Genomic DNA, 17,809 nt, shown 5'->3' with positions numbered 1-17,809 from the left:
CTCCACACTGCTTTCTGCAGGTTCCAGCACTGACCTCTGTGGTCTCTCTGTATGGCATTTTGGGTTCCCCAACAGACCTGTAGGGTGAGGGCACTGTCTGTCCTTCCTTGATATGCATCTGGAGAGAGGCATCCCTTTGCTTGGTAGATGTTGTGGGCTTAACTGCAGGGCTCCCAGTGCTCTGCCTGGGGCTTTTTTCTCCTCAGCTATTAGGAGCACAGTCTTTTTTTTTTTTTTTTGCAGGCTTCATTGCTTTTCCTCCCCATAAATGACATGATACCAGTGACAGCAGAATTAAACTCCTCCAGGATTTCATTTATTTTGCACTTTGCTTAAAAACACATTTTAAGTACACGCACATTCTGTAGGCATTGCTGTGTTTCTCACATCACAGTGTTACATGTTTGCAGTTCACCTATTCTTCCAGAGCTAATTGAAAACCATATCTGCTACAGCTAGCCATTGTCAGGAATAAGGACACCTCCGACTTCTTTCCACTCCACTGGCAGCTGCTGCTTGTAGATACAGTATGAAGCTCTGATTAAATCACATTTCTGGAGTTTAAACTTTGCTGAGTGTTTTAGTTTTGTTCTATTTTTCACTCTGGCTATTTCCATAGTTCATTTTACTTATGTTACCCAGTGTAATTCAGAAACCATTAAAATGGGAGGGCTGATGGAGTTCTGCCTCATTAGGTGTCTGGAGCAGCAGCAGCCCATGGCAGGCATGTCCATGCCAGCTGCAGGAACCTGGGGACCCCCACACCACCCCTTCCACAGCACCAGCACAGCAGTTCATGCAGCGACACAATTAGCTGAGCAGCCCCAATTGAAAGATATCCTCACAAGAGAAAATTGCTTAATTTCCAGCTGGATAAGTACCCTGATCACATTTTTTATTGTTGTTGTTTTTCCATAGCCCTCCAGTTATCTGTGCTAGCAAAACTGTGATCCAGTGCAAGGTCAAGCACCTGTGAAAGTGACCTGCTTGAGAAAAGATTTCCTTGAAAGAAATCCCTTTGGGACTACAGCCCAAGGCTCTGCTGCCCTGCAAAAGGTTAGAGATGGTTACTAAACTACTGCCTTATGCTAGGGCCTCTTCCCTACAAGAAAGAGAGCTTTGTGGGGTATTCTAATGTTGCATGACTTATATACTGAAGGTCTTGGATTTGGTGAGGGAGACAAAGTTGAGGGCATACACTGGGGCACATGTGCCAAGATTTTTGTGGCTGCGATTGAGCTTGCCAGCAGATCCTCAGGACCACACAAGTTGAAGGTTTCATCTCCAGGATTTAACTTATAGCTCCTACCTGGTATATTGGAAATGCTTTATGGAAACTGGTAAATTTGCCTATTTCATGGGCTTTTTCTGTGGAACGGGCATAATCAGGCTTTATATTCCTTGTGAAAAAGCAGGTGCAGTATTTTACAAATAGGTATTCAAACACAAAGCTATTTCATGTTTATACCTATGACTGGTATTTTTTAAACTTTCAGAAACTTTACATGAGAAAGGTACAGTTGCTGAAAAAGCAATGAATCACTCAAGCTGAACTTTAACACCCATTCAACATCTAATTAGTTGAATTAGAGCCACTTTGCAAAGGAATCAATCAATCCTCTAGCTTTAGCTGCCCCAATGGTTCTGAAATTTGATGATGTTATCATTACTTCAGAGGAGACACTCAGCATTTTAATAAGTGCATTTTCACCCAGCACTTTAGCTCCAAATCAGGAACTATCATAAGTTAAAATATTATCTGCAAAATGCAGACTCTCCTGGGCCAGCAGTGTCCACATTTGAAAACTTTTCTGTTAGAGCACTCTTATTACTTTCACGAGGATCAAGAGAATTACCATCAACCCAGAGCTTCGTGATGTGCAGAATGAGAAGGTAATTAACAGGACAGAGTTTGAACTGAAGTAATACCTTTGCAGAAGCAGCTCAAAATGAATTATTTAAATTCACTATTCACATATGAATAAATGCTAAGATGAAAAGTACCTCCAGAAGGTTTAAACTAGCCTTTAAATACAAAGCAGATGAATACCATGCTACCAGTTTCCTCCAAGTTAAGCAAATACATTTGATGTTTCACAGGAGCACTGTCAAGCCAAGGCTGAAGTTGTCTGTAAAGTTTGAAGCACACCAGATAAAAGGATATATACACGTATAGAAAACCCTAAATTGGCTTTGGTTCTTAACTATTCATGCTGCTTCCTCAGGAAGGGAAGAAGGGTGTCTCAAAGCTTTTAAATTGCTTGGTCTGATTTCTAATCTCTAATCTTTTTTTTCCCCTGATAAATTGTATATGAGCTGCTGGCTCCCTCCTTCTTCTGTAGGATGTTGAGAAATGACTCAGGAGGTGACATCCCTCAGGGATCCATTTGGTTTTATGTTGGAAAATGTTCTGTAATGCAAGCCAGTTCTAGGAGAAACCCAGAAAAGGCCAATGGCTATATCATCTTTGAGGTTCTGGCTTAGCAGCCTTCGGGCAGCCTGGCTGCGTACTGAGGGAAAGACATGTCTCTTGTGAGGGATCTGGTAGAAAAGCAGTAAGCTCTGAACTGCACCAGGTGAAGGAAAGGGTAATTCAGCCCCACAGGTCTGTCCCTTGCCTCTCAGCTGACACTGTCTTTTCCCATTTCTCTCAGGTAGGCTGATGGCCTTCCAGCTTGACTTCACCTTTTGTTATCTTCCTTTAAACTATTACTCTATTTCTTCTGCTTTCTTGAGCAAGATCCCTCGGTGAATGATGACATAGTTCAAAAACACTTGAAAGCTTCTCCACAACATTGTCAAACCCTTCTAGCACACAGCCACCATTAAGAAATTCATTTCTGAAAGTGAAAGTTTCAGAAAAAAACAGATGAAAACAAAGATTTTAAATGACAATGTCACATGCTGTGAGCCAGCACACAGTGGCAGCTTTCTTTCCTGTTGTAAGAAACATTAGCTGCTGTGCCAGACTAACACTATTTGCTGTCTGGACAGTTACATGCTTCTTTTCCATGCTTAGTTTTCAGATCTGGCAATACCCTCATATGTGATAGCATTGCATAAACATCACCGCCACATTAATTTCAAGCATACTGCCTCTATGAAAGTTCATTTGCCAGCCAGATTTCACTAACCTTCATTGCTCCTGGAAAACAAAATGACACAGCATTTCCCAAAGGTGATAATTATTGGAGAACACCGTTAGTCTCACATTTACAGCATCCCAGCTTAACGATTTGTTGATTTTAAGGTTTAGTCAGACATTAGGAGAGGAGGGAGAGGATAAATAAGGAAAATGGAAACAAGACAGGCCATACTAGAGAAGGACTGCGAACATCAGCAATGGGGAGCAGTAGCTTAGTTCTCAGCCGCTGCCCACAGCAGGGAAGATCAAGGCTGGATTTGATGCATATGTTCTTTGGTTGCTGTCAGGGGAATTACTGCAGCAAAGCAGGATTTCTCCTCTCTGTCACAGAATTGGGGATCTCAAGAGACTGAGATATGGTAGAAAGTGGCCTAGAAGATTTGCACGGAAATTTGAACAAATAAAAAAATTATGTCATACAGCCAGCAGGAAACTCTGCCGAGAGCAGAGCAGCCAGACAAGGACAGAGGTTGTAGCTTTTATCATGCTTTAGACAGTATTCTCTTAATTACTACAAAAGTATCATTAGATTTCACCTGGTTAATTAAGATGCTACCTTAATTATAACTTTCGTTATGCATCCTGGAAGAGTTAATATTTCCTCAGATGTAAGGACCAAATATTACACAGCTCCCATTACCATCCGCATTCATTAAAATGACACACTGTGTCTTTGATATAATTAGCATTACATCTCCATGCGGGAAGCAAGAAACTACTATTTCTCTTTTCATTTGTCAAGAAGAACCCAAGGAAAATTTCCTGCTGGTATCCTAGGGCCTGAAACAATGTCAGCAACCCACTGCAGAGCAAGTGTTTGAATCCAGGACCCAGAATTTTTAAGTAACTCCCCTGACTCCTGACCCATGGCTGCTTTTTACAGTGCTTATGCAAAAGATTGCATGTCCCAGCAAGCCATGATAGGGTAATACACCACTGATTTTTGGTCTCCTTTATGTTGATCAGATGCACTCACCTCTTCTTGCTGTGTGTCCTGTGTCCCATCCATATCAGGCTCTACCAGGTATTTTATACCAAATAAGCCAGCCTCCTAAGAGTCCTAGAAGACAAACATGAAGAAAGGAAATGAGGTTGTAAAAATGAAGGGAGAACCACCTCTCTCAATGTAAAACCAGCTCTTCATAGCTCTGAGCAAACCCACGCATTTCAATCTAATCTTCTATACAAAGTTTTGCTTCCCCTCCCAGAAAATCCTCTGCTATCAGCACAGTGACCCTGCACATGCTAAAGCAAAGTCCTAGCTTATACAGATCAAGACCTCACGGTAAAAATATGCTGATCTCTGGAGAAGAATGAGGACAACGAACCACGGACATGGTTCAGCAGAAAATCTAATTCTCCATGTTAGGTTTCTTTATGAATTGTGCCTCATTCAGCTTAATGCATTTGTCCTTCACGTTCATGGACACAACTTTTTAAAGAAGCAGAATGAAAGATAATAAATTAAAAGAATGTGCAAGGTACTGAAACAGCTAATGTGTTTTCTCTCTTGGTTTAGGTATGAATCTTAGAAGAAAACAACACGACTGACATGAGTTAATTTCTTTCCATTCTCTTCCCATTAAAGATTATGAAATAGTGAATTATAAAACAGCAAATTCATAGTAGACTAAAATCACTTTTAATGCAGAGAATAATAAGTGTGTTGAATAGTTTACTATTTTAAAAGATTTAGATGTAAACCTGAAGGAAACATTTGTACTTAAAGGTATGAGCAAAAGCAATTGAAGTGACAGTTTTTTACATTCCAGTCACTTCAGGATGTTTATATGCCATGACAGCCAGTCATAAGTCAATGAACCAGATCCAGAGCTTGTAAAAATTGATGCAGTTAGTAGGACTAACCCAGTTTAAACTTGCTGGACACCTGGCCCAGGGTCTCCTATGAATGCCTCATATTTCCTTATCTTTGTATATTTATAAACACTTTAGCTTTTCTTTCTGCAGAGCTTTTCTGGTGTGCCCTTGGCTGCACAAAGCTGGGGCTGGTAGCCACCACAGTGGTATGCTACAGAGGAGCATAACACTAGGAGAGGACATTTTATAATACAATATTTAAACAATGTCCCCAAGGGAGAGGTGTGGAGTGGTCATTCCCAGGTGTTTCTCTGCCTTTGTCCCATGACTGGAGGTGCCCTTCGAGGGGATGCAGTGCCCAGCTCATTCCTCCACACTGCAGAGTAGGGAACAGGACCCTTCCTGCTCAGCTTTGTATAATATGAAATGCAGAGTTACCTGAGCAGCCTGAAAAGCTCGTTATAATTTTGCATGGGCAGCCCCTCCCTGGATCACCCCAAACCCCAGACAACTCCATTTTGTTCTGGCTTAAAATTCCTTCAGGTCCCTCTACCAGGTACTCAGCTCCTTCCCCAAGATCTTAAATGGCTTGTTGCTTCCTCCCAAGCTTTTCAACAGTTGGCCTACAGAAACATAGGTCTGTATGGACTTTAGCTTTTAATGTGTAAGTATGTACTGGGGCTACACTGCAACTGAGCCTGCAGAGAAAGAGGAAGCTATATTTTATCAAGGTGAGTTTGGGAGACTTACAGACTCCAGAAATTAGTGTTATAAATTTGTCAGCAGGTGATGTGTGGCTGCAGAATAATCCCAGCACTACCCATTGTGTCTTTTGGATGAAACATTAAAGAAGAATGGAAGTTAACTATGCATGAGATGCACTAAAACTCTATGCTTAAATAACACCCATCCACTGTATTTTCTTATTTCATTTCAAGTCGCCTTTTTTTTTTTTTCTCTCCAGTGTGGAAATTCGTAACCAGATGAACAAGTATTTTCTTCCTGAGTCTTATTTAAATGCTTTCACTATGCCTTGGAGGAAAGCAGCTTTTTACATCCTTGTAGCAGGACTGAAACATGGAAAGGGCAACCATTTTCTGCTTACATTGCACAAGACCATTGACTACAAAATATGCAAGACATTGGAGAACATTTCCCTTCTGGGATGGATTCAAATCTCAGAACATGGTGATTTCATTGTGACCTCCCTTTTCATGTCCCCTACAATAATCCCATGACATTATACTAGTTTACCCAGGAGCATCTGAGCCATGTGAACTACCCACTGAAACAAATGGAAAGCTGCCCTTTTCTAACAGAAAGAATTCCATCTATGCAAAATTATCTGAACACAGTTTCAAATACTGAAAGTTTCTACCTAGATTTTGTTGTTTATCACAGTTCCACATAACAAATGTAGAGTTTTGCTTACTTAAAAAAAAGTCATTTAACTGAGTAAAGATGATGGTTTCTATTTATTTCAGTTGGAATATGTATCAAAATGTAGATTAACACAACTTTCTGGTTTTGATAGTTCCCATGAGAAATATTAGACAGTTTATGTCTTTTCATTTATCTGCTTTGGTGTTGCTTTAACATTATTGGTAAATCAACCTATGTTCCCCACATAAAAAAAATAAACAAACTGGAGGTTATATTTGAGTAAATATTTCTAATCCAGACTTTGGAAAAGTCTTTTCTTCAGAGAGAAAATTAACCGCAATACTAAAAAATAAAAGCAGCAAATGCAATTGTTTTAGTAATCTTTATCATTTTGAGAATGGTGTTGTCAAGACCTTGGATGTCTCCTTTCTGATGAACAGATTGACTACTGGCATCTGCTGTAAAGTTCTCAAATGAGGGGAAAACAATGATGCTTGAATTAGCATGCTAAGACTTTGCAACTTATAAAAAGTCACAAAAGTGATGAACCTTTTATTTTGTGACACCAACACCTTCAACATTTTTTGAGTTATCTGTTTCTTGTTCAATACTGATAAAACAGTATACTTACAGCACATTTTTGCTGTAAGATAAGATTTCTCAAAGTTTGCCCTACATAAACACCTCATTTGTGTTATTTACTCATACTGAAGACCATGGTGGTGTAATGCAAAGATGAAAAGATATTTTGTTGTCAGGACAGGGTGAAGACATTTTTACTGTAAATGAGAACCAAATTCATCTGCTTTAAAGCCTTTCTCAGCTGGACAACTATAGAAGTGATTATCTGTCAGTTAGCTGTATCAGTTGAGAGCCACTTCATGAAAGCTGACAGCTGTATGCTAACAGATGCAGTACAACCAATAACAGGTAAATCAAATCTGGACCACTTATCTGGAGCTACTTGTGGGTCTGTTTCTATTCTGGAAAACATAATTGATGTGGAAAAGAGAGGAACAATAGTAGTAGCTTGGTTGTTAAAGGAAAAAGCACCGATCTGGTCTGATCTGAAATTGGTACAGAAGTTGCATTCTCAGGTTTTCTCCTTTATCAAAAGTCTTTCAGCAACATGTCATCTTTCAGCTGGAGGTAAAGGGAAATTACTTTTGCAGACATGATTTCTTATGGCCAGAGCCAATGTTTTTTTATATTTCTGTTACACCCATATGTCATTGGAGATATTCTAATCTGGTGTAAATTGGCATAAATCTATAATGTCCCATTGAGAATGAGAACAATACGTCCTTCTCTGTACATTACTGCTTATTGTGCTATCACAAATCAGTGTACCTAACATTAACAGACTGATTTCATTTCAATCAGCATAGTACTGGTGTTAATAACAGTATAAATTGAAAACATCCCTGGAAAAACTGTCTAATGCTTAGCTGTCTTCAGGAATGAAATACTGAGGAACCTGTTTGTCTTGTGTTAAGTGGACATCATCTTCAAGAATGTTAGATGGATTAAAATGGCTTTCAGCCTCCTTGATACAACCCATCAAATGCAAACCCAAACTTTTCTGTAAACGAACTGTCATCCTGTTTTATGATGATACACCCATGTACTGTCAGAACAAATGACAATAACATAAGTTCTATTGTTATCTGCTTGCAGCTGTCAGGAACACATTTCTGGAGAGATCCAAATATCAGCTGTGCAGATTTCTTTGAAATAGAAGAAAAGCACAACGCAAAATAAAAGGATTCACTCACAGTTTGGATTGTGGGAAGACCCTCTTGCCATCAACTGCATTTTCCATTCCATTCTTCTCCTGTCCAGGAATGTGTCAAATCCTCCCTTAGAAAATTTGAATCCAATGTCCTGAAACATGTCTTACTGTCATTTATAAATATATATGACCTACAGTCAGCAGAATTGTTAATAATTTAGATACTTGAAGATGCATTCCTGTGTGCAAAGGAAATGACCATTCATGTGAGACTTCTCAGAACCATCAGATTCCAAAAGGCTTTTATTATATTGAGAGTTATCAAATTGGCCCAACAGCTTTTCTCAACATTTTCTTATCACTTATTTTTTACCGCAACACTTAATGATGGAAAATTGTTCCAAAGAGACTGGAGGAATGCATGATGAATTTTGTAGACATTGTACGCATCTTATTCCACTGATCTTCGTAGAAGCTTATTTAGGGAAAGTCTGTAGATTGTGGTATTTGAAAAGCAGTTACATTGTTAGCTATATGAAGCAAATTGTGGGATTGGAGTATGGAAACAGAAGCTCAAAGAGCTACAACAGGGAGCCATGGAAGTGAGAACAGGACCAAAAGATTACTTTAAGAACTCAATATTTTTTCCTTCTAAATTTCTGAGACATATGTAAATCACCTGAGCTCTGCTGATTTTTGATATCATAAATATCCTATACTATACCATAGACCTGTAAGACACAGTCCATGTTTCTATTTCAATATAATCCTGAACATGTTCTACCAGAAATTCACAAACTAAATATAAGTAGATTTTTAGACCTGAGTTCTGGAAATAGAGAATCATGCCTTTGAGAGTCTTCTAGATACCATTGTGTTTTGTGAAAGTTATCAGACCAAATTCACACTCAACATAAGTCATCTGAAGTCAGCAGCATTGCACCAGAATGAACTTGGCTCAGTGGGATTGGGCTCAAGGTAATATTTAGTTCATGTTGTATGTAGTACAGCAGAAACCTTTTTGTAGTTTTTCAATTTTTTCAATCCTACTTGGTAAGCATCTTTGCTATGTCAGAAGAGGGTCTTCCTGTGTCATAAATGTAGGCTTTTTTTTCTTATGCTAATTAAAATGAATTCTCACCTATAACATGAATGATTAGAAATGCTAATAATGTAATCAAGCTATCTACAGAGGCAGGAAAATTCCCACGCCTAGCTTTTAATGACCTTAAATATTTCTGTATAAGGCATCACTTTGAAGAACAGTTTCCTATGGTTCTTCATCTCTCACAGTATCAGCAGGTGCATAGGGAGAATATTTTTGCTGTACCTCACCAAAATCATGAAAAAACAAGACTGCTTCTCTCATGCTGGCGTGGTATAAGGAGACATTGTCTGTACGCAGGGCTGGAAATGTTCATCTTCAGAATATGAAATCTTTTTTGCATTTGTCAGATTGCCCTAACTCCCCTGAGAAACATTGGGTCTCTCAATCAAAGGGAACATTATAATAACAGGATAACCTGAACTGGATTCTCAGCTGTCAAAAATCGTTTTACCTTCTTCACTTTCCACTAGAGTTATACCTAAGCAATGCGCCTGTGTCACCATCCCTTACACCATTCTCAGTCCCGCTTGTTTCCTCAACACTCCTGTTGGACTGTGAATTGCCTCACTGGAGTTTCCCCATATAGCTCCAATGTCTCATGCTTCCACTGATGGACATGTAGTAGCATCCAACCTTCCTAACCAATCTCAGCAGCATCTCATCCAGCACCATTAATGCCATCTCACACAGCACAGGATGTCTGCTCTCCAGCATGCATGAAGCCCAACCAGGTCATAAATAACCCTATCTTATGAGGACTGCTACTGCAACACAAACAACTTATCGTGTCTGATGTAAGGCAACAGGTGTGATTTTGTGAAGTGCCCTTGTGACTAAAATGCCTGTGCTGCTGACAAATTGTCAGTGATAGGTAAGACACAGTGTTTCCAAAAGAAATTATGCAAGGTCAGTGCCTTGACTTGCTTACTGCAGGAAGAGAATGAACCCTTGGACCCAGAAGTATTTAAACCTGTGCCTTTGTTATAATCTGTGAAGGAAGCCTGCTATAAAATTGTAATTCTGATTCAATTTGTCACTATGTCTAACAAAGGCCCAAGTAAAACATGAAATTTAGGAAACAGTTGCAATATTTTAAATAAGCAATTCAACAAGTGTAGGAAATTATTGCAAGATAGAGCTGTTATCTTTGCTTTCCAGAGATAGAGTATGCTAGTGTGTATTATCTCAAAGTCTGACAAGGAGATGGGGAAGGAAGAGGATACAGTAGTCTGTCAAAATGCATATGTTAATAATGCTCTCTAAATGAAGTCGGGGGAACCCAAAGAATATTCATTCACTATTTGGATTCATTAAAAACATTGCATTTCTTCGACCTGTTTGTTGATTTTTCTTATATGGTTCTTTAACTTCTCAGGTACAACATGATATTACTTAGCACTTTATGGACCAAAAATTGGTCTTTGCAGGCTCTGGCCACCATCCTGTATTTCTTCCCACAACTTAACATTTAGGCCAAAACACAATATTTTTTTAAGAATCCTAAAAATCTATCTCATCCTAACCTTTTTGTAAAAACAGAACAAATAGATTGGTAGTTCTACATCAGCTCTAAAAATAGAACCCCTACCAAATTCACATAATACATCTGACACAAGGAGGAAATATTAGATGTGATATTTGCAATAACATCAATTATTTCCAAACAAAAACAGTTAGCAAATCATGTTCCTCATGAGATTTTCCATGTTTTTCTCATTAAATGATTAAACACGTGCCTCCAACTAAACATTTCTTATTTTAGTACTCACACAAAAAGCTATTCCCTCTGATCATCTCTAATGGTTGGTTTATCAAAATTATTTATGTGAATTGTGTAGTGCTTTTCACCTGGTTTTGCAACTTGCAGAGGAATTGAACAAGCTAGTAGCTCAGGATGTAAGTCAAAGAACTTAATATGAACTGTCTAAAGTCTTGCCAAAATCAGCTATCGATGTGGTCTATCTGAACAAGTTGTCACACCAGTAGCAGTGACCAAGTAAAATCCTGGAGACAGGTGAAATTGTCTTCAGGACATGTCTGTTCTCTCTCCATTGACTATCAATTGAACCAGGTGATATTAGAAACCTAGTTGAATTTAAATGGTGAAGCCATATGGGATGTATACTACTTGAAAAAAATAAAGAGGAAAAGTGCAGTTCAGTGACTCATCTAACCTGTACCATAGCTTTTCCAATACTTGCAGACTGGTGTTTCAGACTCAGAAATGTGCTTTACTTCAAGTTATTTCAAACTTATGATTATATAATTAAATCAGAGATTCTGTGACTAGGATTAAAAGTGAGACAAATATAATTAAAAAAAAGAGTTTAAGGATAAAATTACAACGAAATCCAATCCCAGTTCATTTACCCATCCTAATCTGAATAGCCTTTTAGCATATGCTTAAGTTCATTGACGCCAAAATTTACAGTAATATACCCAATCTATTTGCATCCACACACTGTGGACTTTTCTTTGACCTCCCAAACCAGTGTGTTCAACAAAAGAAAGGATCTCTTCCAATGATTTTGATAAGCTGATAAATCAATTCTCCTTCTAGCTCTCTAGGTGAGTTGACACTTTCATCTACCCTCAAACTGCAAGGAGAATGCTCTTTAAAGCACTTACATGGGGCAATTCAGCCATTAAGTTGAAATTCTAAGACATTAGTGAAAAAGTTATTATATAATTCTAATACTACAGGGTGTTCAAACATTAGTTTCATGTAGGGTTATAAACCTACCATCTAATGTATTGTAACTTATATTAATGATAAGTTTCTAGTTTCCTGGTCAAGGGTGCATTAACATTGTTTTTCTGTTAGTTGAGGAACAATAGGATTCCACAGAAAATTGCTTCTTTTTCTGATCCATGCCCTTAAGCAGAGCCCCTGGTAATGTCTTAATTGCCATTATACTGCCAAACACTGATGGAAACTAAAAATTACAAGGTGGTTGGAAATCTTTGTAGTGAAGCTTTGAAGTATTATTTCAGAAGCTCTTAAAATTGTTTAGCTGTCATAAGATATTGAACTTATTTTTGCAACTCCTTGTCATATTCAGAGATACATTGTTTTAATACACTTCTGTCAAGTCAATTTCCTCTCTAGTAGGATGCATGCAGCAAAGTATTTGTATTTAATTTGGATAGTTGGTGAACCATAATATCCAGTAATTATAGCGTATAGATTTATTTGCTACATTATCCAAGATGTTTCACTCAATTGTATCTTGTCTTGGGAACCTCTAAAGTAAAAAATGCCATGGTAGAAAGCAATGTTTCTTAACTTTCCTGTGAATTACTTGTCAGAGAATTATAACTATGTGTAAAAGTTAAAGCTTTAGGCAAGTCTTAAAAACAGACTTTGGTGATCTTTATTGTAATAGAAAAGGTAACAATACTATTAATAAAAGCTAACAATACTTACCTAACTATCCAGAAATCTTGTTTCAACAATATTTGTGAAATGGCTTGAAAGCACCAAGTGAATAGAAATAAGCTACTTCAGAAAGCAAACAATGTGTTTATGTACTTAGAAAAAAAACTTTAAAATTTCCAACCCTTCCCACCAAATCTACCTGTTCATCTGTCTTTGTCTGTAGGAATTTCATAGAGCGCCAAACATCCCCTTTGAAATACTTGGAATGAGTCTTATATACTAGTTTTGAAGAACAGTGAAGAACAAATTATCATTATAAAGCCAGAAGTTAAATGGAATATTTTTGAAGTATTCACTTATATCTACTTCAGTGAAGTGATATATGGCTACATTTTCTGAATTTTGTTCCAGTTTGATGAATGAACTACACAGTAATTAAATACTTTTGAACAACCAAACTTTTTTTTCTTATATAGGACAAGCATCGGAAGATGTGATACATGAAAATCATTATTATTTAGGAAGCTAGGGAATGTAAGCTGGGGCAGCTGCACCAAGGGTAGACTGTTCCATCCATGCACAGACACCTCCTACCATGCAAACACCCAGAAAGATTCAGACTTGAATGTTTCATGCTTCCAGGAAAGTTGCAATTAATTCAATTTTTGGGCTGGTCTAGGCTAGCAATATGATTCTGCTACTGTCTGGTGAGGGACTTCAAGTCAATGTACATGACAAGGACTTTGATGGCACCCAGCTGAGTGGTGCAGATGATACCAAAGAAAGAAGGGATGCCATTCAAAGGCACCTGGACAGACTGGAGAAGTTGACCCATGTGAAACTCATGAGGTTCAACAAATCCAAGTGCTGCAAGGTGCTGCACCTGGGTCACAGCAATCCCAGATAGGAGTAGACTGGGAGAAGAACTCATTGAGAGCAGCCCTGCAGAGAAAGACTTGGGGGTTCTGGTGGATGAGCCAGCAGTGCACACTTGCAGCACAGAAGACCAACTGCATCCTGGGCTGCATCAACACAGGTGTGACCAGCAGGTCAAGGGAGGTGATTGTCCCCCTCTACTCTGCTCTTGTGAGGTCCCACTTGGAGTACTACATCCAGGTTTGGGGCCCCCAGCACAGGAAAGATGTGGACCTGTTAGAACAAGTCCAGAGGAGAGCTACAAAGATGATCAGAGTGCTGGAGCACCTCTCCTATAAGGAAAGGCTGAGAGAGCTGGGGATGTTCAGCCTGGAAAAGAGAAGGCTCCAGGGAGACCTCATTGTGACCTTTCAATACTTAAAGGGGTCTTATAAAAAAATATGGAGAAGGACTCTTTACTTGGGTAGATAATGATAGAACAATAGGGAATGGTCTTAAACTAAAAGAGGATAGATTTAGGTTAGACATCAGGAGGAAATTCTTCACTGTAAGGGTAGTGAGACACTAGAACAGGTTGCCAAGAGAAGCTGTGGATGCCCCATCCCTGGAGGTGTTCAAGGCCAGGCTGAATGAGGCATTGGCCAACCTGATCTAGGGGGTGGCATCCCTGCCTATGGCAGAGAGGTTGGAGATAAATGATCTTTAAAGGTCCCTTGCAACCCAAACCATTCTATGATTTGAAGTGCTACAAGCATTTAGTGGATGGGACGGAGGCAATCTGACATCAGACTTAGTTTTACTGTTGGCCTAGTGAAGCACTTTTTTAGCTGATCTTTATTGTTAAATGTAAGCAGCTCTCTCTCTGTGGAGCAATAGGAATAGAGAAATATAAGCAGTGACTACCAACAAGATGAGGCCTACACACCCAGCTTGATGGTGTTGCTTTCTCCACACGATTTCTACTGGAAGTAGGCATCAGAGGATTTGTCTTTTGTACAATGATGTTGCAAGGCAGCAACAAGTGCCAAATAAAAGGAACTGAACATAAGGGATAAGTGTTCCAAAATAATGCATGGGATGTGCTGTCAGAGATCCACTGGTAGGGTTGTTCGGGATTATGGTTTACAGTTCGGTGAGAGGACATAGGAGTTGTTGTAGGACCTGAGAGGAGTGGAAAATGCAAGCTGTTTTACCATATACAATGACTTCAGGCCACCTAGGCAACAAGCAAATAGTCAAGGCCTTCTTTACTACTACCATGCTTCCAAAAGCAGAATATGCTTTATTAAGCATTGGTAGCTGTTACAGCTCAACTCCTTCAGCTGAAGTGACAATAGGTTTTGTTTCGGAGGTGATGTTTTGGTGGAAACCTCCAAATTCTCAGAGAATAAGTGTCGCTATTTATCACAAATTCCTGACATCTACAGGAAAGCTTATAAGAATTAGATTTCCTGACAGAAAAAATGCAGGTAAATGCAAGACCAAAACCAGACAAATAACACAAACCATTTTTTCTTGAGGTATCTTGCCTGAAATAGGGAAAAGTTAGGAAGTACCCAACATGCTAAATATTAGTACCTTTTTTTTTTTTGAAAAAAAAAAAGGTACTAAAATGATGGGAATGAAGATGCATTTTCTTAAATGCTCTCTGAGCAGCTATGCTGAGACCCTGCTAGCAATTTGTTCTGACTGAACTTTAAGTGTTGCCTTTTGGATAAGCATGTGCTGTGCTTCATTTCACTTGAATTTCAGGCTGGGAACAAAATATGAATCAAAACTTTCATTCCTGAGATGTTGCCTCACTTTGTGAAAATGACACTGTTTTCAATGAACCCTAGCATTACCTGGGTAAAACAGGCTTTGCTTTCTTGCAGTTGCCTCCATATTGGCTGCTTTTATAAGTATTGCTTCTCCCCCCCCCCCCCCCCCCTTCTTTTTTTTTGCACCTTGGAATCAAGGAAATTAAGACAGTGATTGACCTTGGAGCTAGATACATCCAACAGCAGCAGAACAAATGTAATTCTTAGCCTCTTTTGAACTTTCTGAGAATCCCTTAATATGTATCATTCTGCCTGGTGCTCTTCCCGTGTCATACACTTCTTGTTTCTTATGAGATTCTTTTGAATTGGTTATTTCAGAAGCCCCACATTCAATATTTTCCAGATCACCCATTTGGTGACTATTTATGCATGTTCTCTGTGCAAATTTTAAAACAATTTTTGTTTCCATTAATTTCACCTCACTTCCTTTTGTTGCAGTTTATTGTTTATGCTAAACAGTGTATTCCTAGCATATTCCCCTTTAGTGTTTCTGTAAGAGATGTCAGCAAAGTTCCTTGTTACATTTGACCCCTTGGCTTGTATGCCATTTTGCCTTTCAGTAAGGCTTGTATCCAGAGCATAAAAGAAAGTCTTTTCCCTTGCTATTGTTTATTTCTTTTTCCTGTTGCTTCCTAAGAATGGAGCATCCACTCATTTAATTTTCTCTCCTTTTGGTCTCTGTACTTTCACAATCCTGCCCTTCCCATCACTAAACCTCCTCTTTCTTCTGCACTTCACAAGTTGGGGGGGGGGGGAAATATGGGGGACTTTAAATTATACTTTAAAGCTTAAAGTTCAGGATATATCCATAAACACAGGAGAATCCAAGAATCCTTCATAATAGAATAAATTTAAGAAAATAATGGGATGCCAAAGGCCTTGCTCTTGTTTCTACTAACATATTCAAAAGTATTGCAAGAGACTAGTAGGACTTTCAAAACAGAGCTTTTTGCCTGAAAGAGGAAACCACCTAGAGCCTCCAGTATCTAACACAACCCATACACCAGCCATAGACTGCCACAGTCTATCTGGTCTGGAAATAATGATGCCCAGTCAAGTAGGTAGCATGACAGGCTGCCCTCTGATATTCAGAGGGGACATCTCACTACCCATGCTCCACCATCATGCTGAGTATCTTTAACTCATTTACTTTGACCATTTCCCATCTCATTTTCCAGTGTTTTCTTGTAATGATTAAAGCTCAGAATCCTTGGGAGATGCTGTTTTATTGCAACTGTTTTGGGCACTGCACAGTTTCATGTACAGTGAGAACTCAAACATTTTCCCCTGCCTACCTCTCCCACCAGCTTTATTCTGCCAACCTGCTGGCACTGCAGATGCTACTGTGGCTGAGCTCTGCTCCTGCCATGGTTTGGACCAGTTTAAAGAAGACACCCCCATGAGCATCATACACTGTGTGCCACAGTCTCATTGGGTTAGGTGACTCTTGCTATATTGATAACATCTGATTGTATTATACAGTTTCAGATCATTCTCTCCAGTAATGATCCAGTCAAGCACAGAGGGAACAAGAGAAAGCCAGCAGAAGTAATTTGAGTTGCCACACTTAAGCCTCTCATGCCCACACAAAAATCCTATACTCTGTCTTTTCAAAGAGACGACTGAACACAAAAAGCACACTAATGCTGTGTTAATGCATGCATATTACTGAGCTACCTGTGACACATAATGATGCGCTTCGTAGCACTCTGTGTTGGAGGTGACCTGGCTCTATATTACTTAAACACTGTGAACAGGGAGGAAACACCACCTCATTATAGATGCCCAAAGCCTTTCAACAGTAGCATCTGCTTTAAATGAAATTGTTAACCTCTAAATTCCTTTGAAAATTTGTGAGTTTATCACAGGAAGAATAGGTTGGAAAGTTATTTCTGCTTCCCTACCAAGTGAAGTGCTAGCTGCATGCTAAGCTTGTGTGTGCTCTGAAGGGGAAAATATATCAAGTGAACTTTCCCTGGTGGGTCTGTCCCAGTATTGCCCATGCTGTTGATCTGGCTGGTTTTGACAAGCCAGAGACTTGTGACAAGCACAGTCTATTTCCCAAAGACCTCCTTAAAAAAAAAAAAAAAACTAAGAAATAATAATAATAAAAAGAAAGCTGCCATTAAAGTGACAGAAGAGTCCCAATTTGACCTGCAGATACACAAGAACCTGGAATTAACAAATTGCCAATGGTCCTTTTAGCATGCACTTTTGACTAAGGACAAAAACAAAGGACATTACCTGTTTAACCATGACCAGATGTGTTACACACAGGAGATCTCACAGTTGCACCTCTGCATTCTCCCTCCTCTTTGAGGCCTAGATTTACCAGGGACTAACAGGACTCTAACTCACCTATCCCACTATATATTACCACAAAGGCTGTACTTCCTGGTGAGTCAGATCACTCACAGCTGTAGCCACTTTTGTGCATCCTTTGAAGTCTTTACTAGCTCCTCTACCTCTATGGACATGATAGAAAGCACTTGGCCCTGCTTACAGCATCTGCCTCCTCACCTTAAAACTTTGGCCAAGTTTCACATTT

General features: G+C 39.1%; 1 long non-coding RNA gene across 1 annotated transcript; it reads right to left on the bottom strand.

Moving 5' to 3' along the window:
* Positions 1-1,487: 1,487 nt before the first annotated feature.
* On the bottom strand, positions 1,488-17,588 carry LOC121068303. Its single transcript, XR_005818790.1, has 5 exons — positions 17,506-17,588; positions 17,166-17,333; positions 8,122-8,230; positions 4,122-4,205; positions 1,488-3,145 (listed from the first exon to the last, which is right to left on the bottom strand). It is a non-coding gene; the product is annotated as an uncharacterized LOC121068303 (long non-coding RNA).
* Positions 17,589-17,809: the final 221 nt, after the last annotated feature.

The sequence above is a fragment of the Cygnus olor genome, chromosome 3 (assembly GCF_009769625.2).
Source record: "Cygnus olor isolate bCygOlo1 chromosome 3, bCygOlo1.pri.v2, whole genome shotgun sequence".
NCBI classification, from domain to species: domain Eukaryota; kingdom Metazoa; phylum Chordata; class Aves; order Anseriformes; family Anatidae; genus Cygnus; species Cygnus olor.
This window is presented reverse-complemented; position numbering and strand designations above follow the sequence as displayed.